We start from the raw sequence: 8,724 nt of genomic DNA, 5'->3' as shown, positions 1-8,724 counted from the left end.
CGAAGGGCTATACGTTGTTCCTTGCCAGACCCTCCGTCCTACACCACTGACAACGTGAACCACGCCGAAAAAAAAAAGGTAATCTTTTCGACCAACAACAGGATCGAATACGGGACCTCCAGGTAAGCAAGCCATCGTCTTACTCACTGAGCCACGGCGGCTCCTCATGAATTCTGACTTTCCGAAAGATCGATGGTACTCAGTATTGTCAAGAACATCTTTACATTAAAAGCGTGTTATGGCTTCAAATGTTATATAAATTATTATCTGTACATTTATTCTCACGACAGTTTCATTATCAACTCTCTAGACAGTCGGATGGCCGAGATAGTAAATAATTGAACACTAAAATGGATAATCCGGATCTTGTTTATTATTGTAGCAATGGTACTTGAAAATGGAGAATATTTACGTTATTACTTAGCCAAGAATAAAGTAATTTGTCTGAAATTTTCAATATATTCATTTTCCATTAACTATTTTTGAATTATTATAGCATTAAAATACATAGTGTATTTTTAAATAATAATCGATACTGTCTACATATATATCTTTTTTAACCGAAAATAAAAATATACTGAATATAAATGTTTAATTACCGTTATACTTTAATATACTTTTTATAAACAACCATCGTAGTACAACTGCTCTTCATTATTCCACAGTTAATATTTGTTGGCATATCCCATTACTTTGCCGCCATCTTCTCGCTCCAGTTTGTGAGACGTTGATCCCACCGGAATTCGATATTTCACAGCCTTGCGATGTTTTTCATTAAAGGTAGATCGAATACAGTAATTTATGAAAACGACAGCCATATCAAAGCATAAACTTCTTTAGTTTAAACATAGCTGATTCGTAGCGTGTAAGCGGGAATGTTAGCGCGAGACGACCAGATTTTGGATAGGCAGAAAATCCCACGAGACGTTAAGGTAATCATAGCCCTGTGATCGTAACTCACTGGAGTAATCAAATCAAATTTCTTCACTGGTGACCTAATCTAAACTTGGACAGTGACAACAAAATTCCAAGTTTGCAAAGAGATCCCTCTTATTAAGAGAGAATTTAAAGGGAGGCCCTTCAACTACCGAAAATACATGTATTTACTTGTTCAACGTATTTACTTGTTCAATGGATGAAATGGGGTTTAATGTCATTCTTTTTTGTACCAACCGGGCGAATAAGGGCGGACATACACCATACAATATGCTGACATGGGTTATTTTATATGCACACCAACCTGTACACACGGGACATCGACTTTTTGTTCCACCCGAACGACTAGACGCCATATCCAGACAGACACTTCGCCCTGCGCCGCTACCAATGGGAAACCACACTGGAAAATCCCGGGAACCTTCCTCGGTTGGCCAACACCGAGATCGAACTTCAGATATCCTGGTTAGTGGGTCAGTGCCTTTCTCACTGAGCAATACTTGTTAAATATTTGATATACATGCAGTAGAAAAAAGCTAGATATAATACCCCTCATAGACGATCAGTCCAAATTTTGACTTTGAAAGGACACCTTAGTCCGAGAGGTACGTGTTTCTAGTGCTTCTTTTTTAGTCAGTTCTAATATCCCAATTATATGAGCAATATCTTTTATTTTATAGTTCAAAGACTAAGCACTTTTTTTTTAGTTGTCATCTTGCTATGAATTATATGTGTTCTTTTAAAAACTTTGTCACGAACCTCTCGAAATAAATCATCAATATTGGCATCTTTTTTCCTGATCTTTCATTTAGTGTAGTATTTCATCATTGATAATTGGCAGTTTCAAAGAGACCCATTCAACCATGCAATATTTAGTAATGGTACTTATAAAGATTTTCAAGAAAATATTGGATGAAATCAAGGGATATTATTATTATCATTCCAAATTACTCGCTTGGTAACTTCGAGTGAATAAAAAGTAAAAGTAATTTTGAAGATCATACATAGCAATTACCTTCTGTTGAAAATATAGTTCAAAAGGTTACCGGTTATGACGTCATTGTTGACTTCCGCTAAGCATGAATAAGGACGTCAATAGTTGATGATTGTTGGGAGATGGTAGATTTTCTTGCGATCACTAAACATACCCTAAGGCGCAGGATCATGACTCCAGTAGACACATGATTCTCAATTTGTTCTTCTTTCTCGAACCCTCTCTCATTAACCACATATATCGACTTAATCAGATGCCCCTGCAGCATCACCTGACCTTTTCATTCTTCCCTTAGAGAAAGAGTGTTTTCAGTGATAATGGTTCTCATGCAGGCCAAAGACACAATCAAAGACATACGAGCAAGATGGTGGGTTTAAATTGCCTCAGCTATAATAGACCAATATGCGTTACAAAATAATGCACTAAACTATTGAACTCTTTATGTTCAAGTAATTTGAACCTGATACCGCACTGGGGAGAGAAAGACAAGGGAAGAGATCAATTTTCCTTCGAGAGATTTGGTTTGGTTAAGATGACATCGCGCAATAATGACACTTCAAAATATTACAAATCGTATTCTATATTGGCGTACGATAGAGAAAAATCTAAATATAGTAGTCATTACTGACGCCAATAGTCCATGATCCTTGCATTTAATGCAACGGAGTTTGCTTAGCGGAGTACACCTGCTGGAGCTTGGCAGCTTCTCTTACAGAAAATCACGTCATTGTAAGAACCACCTTTGACACAGTTGTGGTTATTTCCGTGGTTAATACTGTGGTTATTACGAGTTAGAAACAACTTTGAGTTTATAATAATGTCTTTACGCTTCATGGTACATACAGAAATAATAGGAAAAAAGATGTTAGAGTTGTCAAATGAACTGAAATGACTACCGAAATAATGACAATTGTTTTATACACTGAGCAGCCGTTCTCTACAATTGCCACAGTCAAAACGAAAAATAATGATGGGCATGTATACATTTGCACAGGGAAAAGAAAATATGTGTTGACCTGACCTCTGAATGTCTAACCCTTATTATCCTCTACTCACGGCCTTGTTGCATTATTCGAATATACCCCAATTTGTTCCGTTAAAATCCACACTTCCATTTGCAAAAAAAATCTATTCAGAAGGTCATCGCACATAAATAGAATGCACTTTAGCTACAACCATGGCATTATCGGTCCACGAATGCGGTAAAAAATATACCACATATATATTCTCTTTCAATATGTCAAGCTCGTTCAAACAATACTTGACAAATTACTGCTTATGAATGTGCTTATAATTTATGGGTCCTATTATATGACAAATATTGCAATATGAAACCTTTTCTATAAATACATGAACAAAAGGTTTAATGCATTTCAGGATATGCAATCGGAAGTGGATATAAACATGAAGACGCGTGATCCCGCGTGTTTGTATACTAAAAGATTAAATCAAAAGTGTTTCAATGAAAACACAAATATCATGAAATCCTAGAAATATGTAATTGGTAAATTCTCAACTACTATAATAGATTAATCTGTGTATAAAGTTTCAGAACGATATCTTGAACGGTTTATTGGATATGTCACTTAAACAAAATTGGAACGTACAGACAAACGGGGCCCATTTCAATATCTATCCCTAAATTCATTTGGCGCAGGATAATATAAATGTTATTACTAGATGTTAAGATTTGTTTTCGAACAATTATGATTCGCATTTGTGTGCTAATTTGATCTGTTCGTTTTCTTCCGGTCATGGGCCAGAACTGGTTCCACTGGCTTAATGCGCCTTGACGTCAAAGCAAATTAACCAGCTTTTGCAGATGTGAATTGTTCACCGCGCCACTCCACCCTTCCCAGCATCAACAAAAAATGACCACATTTCTTTATTGTGCATGGTAATTGGTATTTAATTCTCAGATGTGTGAGCAATTCCCATAAAGAATTGTGTATATAACTTCGTATAGGAACGTAAAACACAACCCCATGGTGGTTAGAACAGGTTGTGGACCTAACATCGCATTCGGAATAATTAGAACAGATAGCCCTGACCTGAATCATTGCTGCAATCCTCTGATCGTAGCTATGAAAGTTGATACGATTTCATTATTAGTAAGTAAACATATTCCATAAGAGGCTTTCTAAAAATAAAATGACAGACAATGAAATCAAATCATGACGAGATGATCTTGTGGAAACTGAGTTCATACAGCACGGTATGCAACAATCAATACGCTAAGGTCAGGATGAGAACTGTCTTGTGGTACAGAAACATCAACGTTCTGTCGTCATTCTATCACTCTTAACTAACAATTCATTAATAAAAATGATAGCCTTCAAATATTCGGTGTGATATGAATGTGAATTCATCTCGTCAATTTCCATCAAATTAGCTTGATATATCTTAATTCCCTCTGAATTGGATATTTCTCGCAGGGTTTCCGTACCAATTTATCTGTCTACTACGTTTGTGCTGGTCAACTAAATGTAATGTCGCCTAAAGCTTCAGACCCCGACCGTTCCCCGCAATTCGTTAATGTAGTGAAATTGGATTGCAGCACCGGGGCATCAAATTAGTTATATTTTGGCTCCATCCCCTGTTCTGTTTACGTGAGTCTACAGCAAAGTTCGGTTATTAAAAGGTATACTTTTCCCATTAATCCGAGGAAGCGGTTGGGCACAGAAACAGTTGGCCAGGAAACTAAGTATTCAATCTCTTTCTAAATATTCCTTATTAACCGCTGGAATGACGCTCGGCAAATTTCCGGCAAAGTTTGCAAAGAGAAACAAAGAGCATATTTATCGCTCAATATCCGGAAATGAAAGTATCTATTGGTCGTTAGATAAAGCTTGTGTCAGACATTGTATAGTATTATTTTCCTACATTCAAGTTGATTCAATTGTAAGCTTTCTTCTGGGCTACGTTACGAATAAAAGACAAGTCCTCTGACTTGATTGATAGGCTAACCAACAAGGTACAAATCAAATCTAAGATCTGAAGGAAGAACTGTTACAGTGAAACTCGATACGAGCAGAAAATGGCAATCATTGCAGCAGTTAAAGATATTTTTGTTCTTGAAAATCCCCAATACAGCAAAAATGTCCGAACGTGTTTAGTTAATAGACCCGTATATATACATCTGTGCAATGTCAAACGTCACCTGGACATGTATGTCAGAAAGTGGATAACGTAAAGAGACATATCACCCCAAAGAATATATCGCTTAAAAGCAGCCATCAAAAGCAGATTTAAAACAACAAGCGGTTTGATTCGTGTGAAACGTGTTAGTTTAATATCTAAAACTTTCGAAAACAGGCATCAACTGGTAACTGTTTTGAATATACAGGGCGTCAACAGAACTGGATCTAAAATTGATCTCAAAACATTCAGTTCCCCTAGTTATTCTGGCTGCTTATGGTGCGACTAACCGGGTATTATGTTCTACGAGTCCAATAGAATTGACCCTATCAAGACATTATTACCAAATACCCCCAACAATTTATCATGCTGATTTTTGTAGATGAAGACATGTATTTGGGGTTGAAGTCGGATCATAACTAATATTAATGTGTGTTTTTCTGATAGGTGGGAAATTTAACACATCCATGTTTTAATATTTTTTTATTTAATTTATATATTGGGCGATTTTCTGAAAATTGATTTGTGTGATTTTTTGAAAATTGATTTGGGCCTTTAATAACAGCTTTACTACTATATGAATGATAAGTATATTTCAAAGCTACAGTGTGGCAGATGCTCACAGATATCTTCATGGCCAAAAGAGTATGTAATAATGTACTGTAAAAACTGTAGTTACTATACTATGGAAAGTAAACGAAGGCCCAAATTACTGTATAAATAATGGCATGACATGTACGAAAATGATCACATGTCTCGGGAATATGAAAATGATATCAATTTACAACCCACAGCGCTCTGTAGCTTCAGTTTGGCCTTAGAGATACATTTTCAAGACAGTATCTGCCACAGTATCAAAATTGGAAAGTCTCCAATGTATCAACTGTGCACCATGTAAGTCCGTTATTCCATAAAATCGTCATTATGTATTAAAACGTCCATTTATATCGCGCTAAATCCACATAATATAGTCGTGTTCATAGCGATACAAAAACGACAATCACTCTTGCAAATATTTCTCAAATAAGTATGTTTTCAATCTGGATTTAAAGGAGTCTAATGATGGACTGGATCTAAGATTTTCAGGTACAATTACTTTTACCAGAAAGGGTTCTTTTTTCACACAAATGGAAAATGACATGCATGTTCTGTGTCTTAAATTTTCAATTACAGTAGCTAAGTCTCTAACTCAATATCATCCAAAGTCTTCGACACTGAAAACACGAATTATTTGTCAATTTAAATCAACATTGATGTTGTGATCTTACCGGGAAAGGATGGACTTCTGATATTCAATATTTAAGACAAAATAAACATTTTTACCATTGGTACACGAATCGTGTACCATAATGCGTTTCAGCGGCATTTGTAACAAGGGACCTGAAGAACAAGGCTAGACATATTCCACAAGTCATGTCAAACGGTGACGACATATTCTTATCTGGAGAGCATGCGCATTAATACTATCGGTATTGACTGGAATGGCCAGACACCAGAGATTGAGACGTCTGGCGTATTTTGCAGAACATAACTGATTAGAAATTACAGTAAAAACAGAAACGAATGAATGTAAATCAGTTTATATACATTGTCATTCATATTATATTATTAAATGCGTTGCGACCCATTTGTGTCAATTTCTAGGTCCCAAATAGTAGCGATTTAGCTCCTTTAAGCGCAAGTTAAATAAATTATTGAACGAAAATTGTTAAAGTGTGTCCAAAATAGGAAACATACTTCGCCACGTGCATGACACCTGACTAATTGTTAGTAGTGGGATAGCTATAGGTTGGGCATCGATTTCTCCATTGATTTCAAAGTACTTTCTAAAAGGCAAATGCTGGATTAGTTTGTTAATCTATACGTAGACCGATGTCTGATCGAAAACACATTTTGTATTTACACATTGATTGGCCATCCTAGATGACTATATTTTATTTCGACGTTTAGTTTCATGTTCAAAGCAAATACATTATTATTTGAAACTGCTCGAATAATTTTTGTTTTTGAAAGACCAGCGAATTACCTGTAGCGACAGCAATTTACTTTACGTGGATTTCAGTTACCGAAGGATCATTTTCCACTGACATACTCATTTTCTAAGTACAGCGTGTTAGTTGTATGAACTTTCCAAAAACTGTAAAGGTGGTATCGTTTGTTCTAGAAAGTATAGACAAACCCTATTTAACATCTAAAATTTAATGTTCTCCAACATGCCAATCCACGCGACCGTTATGGAAACTCACGATGGTGTTCTCAGGGCATTCTGAAATAACATAATACAATGTACTAGGCACTTGATCCTATTTTTTAATGGAATGGCTATGGTTCAGATAGTATTTGGGGAAGGATAACAGAAATATGAAAAAACAACAATTGCAGCCAATTATTTTCAAGGGTTAGAAAATATCAATTATTTGGACATGACTAACATTTCTGGAGAATTTCATCGATTTTTCACGACATTGCTCATTTAATGTCATTTTTCAACAAGTTTTCAATTTTGTTTCAATCTTCTGGGTCTTCGAATATTACACGTTGCGGAACACTGCTAGATAGACAATGTTCGATTTTGGTGCCTTCATCGATCTCGTTAAAAACGCGACTGTCTTGTGTAAACCTCCAAGGCAGAGTAACAAAGGGAGACCTTGTGGTGAACAGATGAAATGAAGTATGAAGTTGCCGACCGGAAGATTTTATGAAGAGCGAATAGGAATGTCAATGTTTATTCATTCTTACTAGTAAGCGAGAGAATAAGAGCTAGGGAAGAAACAAATATGGTGCTAGGGTTCTGTCTGTGATGTTAGATCTTTATTTTCCACAATTTATGTTTTTTCATCCAGCACTGAATTAAATGCGACTTTAATTGCCGAAGATCTTCTCAAGCATACTAAACAAATAATAAAGGAAGCCTTCATTTACTGCGCGACTTTACCGGAAATGACTTTGTAATGTTTGTCTTGGGCCAATGACATTGGAGAGAATCATTCATAGTTTACGTCATGTATTGAACCGTCGTAAATAATCTTATTCTTTGTTCAACAAACATGGCTCTGTCTAACCCACATATTACAATTACATACTTATGATTACAGCTCAGAAAATAAATATGGTCTATTACCAAGAGAGGGGGGTAGTCAAAGTAAATAGTTCCATAATATCCTTTAACCACTCTACTTTCCGTTGGATAAACATCGTTCTATAATCTTCATGGTATTTCCAATTCCGATGCCCAATTACTCAACATATCACTTTGTTTGAAATCGCATGTCACCGATCACTGCTGTTTTATTTCTTTGCAAGCAAGTTAGCTGAAGCATGGTAGGCGATATTTCGTTGGCTGGCTTTGTTTACCTACATTTTATTTGGCAATTATGTATGACGTCACAGATTGAGTAACGTCGGATTGAAGAAATTAGTCAAGATATGATAAAAAAAAAACAAACATAACACTGGTATCAAGGGTGTTTTTATTCACCCATGTAAACCAAATCGCATCCAAATCAATATTTTCTAAAAACGTGTCAGTGAAATGACAATTAGGTCTTATATATCCAGCGAGAATTTGCTGATCTGGGATCACTCCGACCTTTCCGAATTGATCCGGGCATTCTAAATCCACATTTTAGTGGTCAACATCTGTTCTTGACTTGGGT

Source organism: Patella vulgata, chromosome 7, assembly GCF_932274485.2.
Source record: "Patella vulgata chromosome 7, xgPatVulg1.2, whole genome shotgun sequence".
In the NCBI taxonomy this organism is placed as follows: domain Eukaryota; kingdom Metazoa; phylum Mollusca; class Gastropoda; family Patellidae; genus Patella; species Patella vulgata.
The sequence above is the reverse complement of the archived record's forward strand: the minus strand, read 5'-3'. Positions refer to the sequence as shown.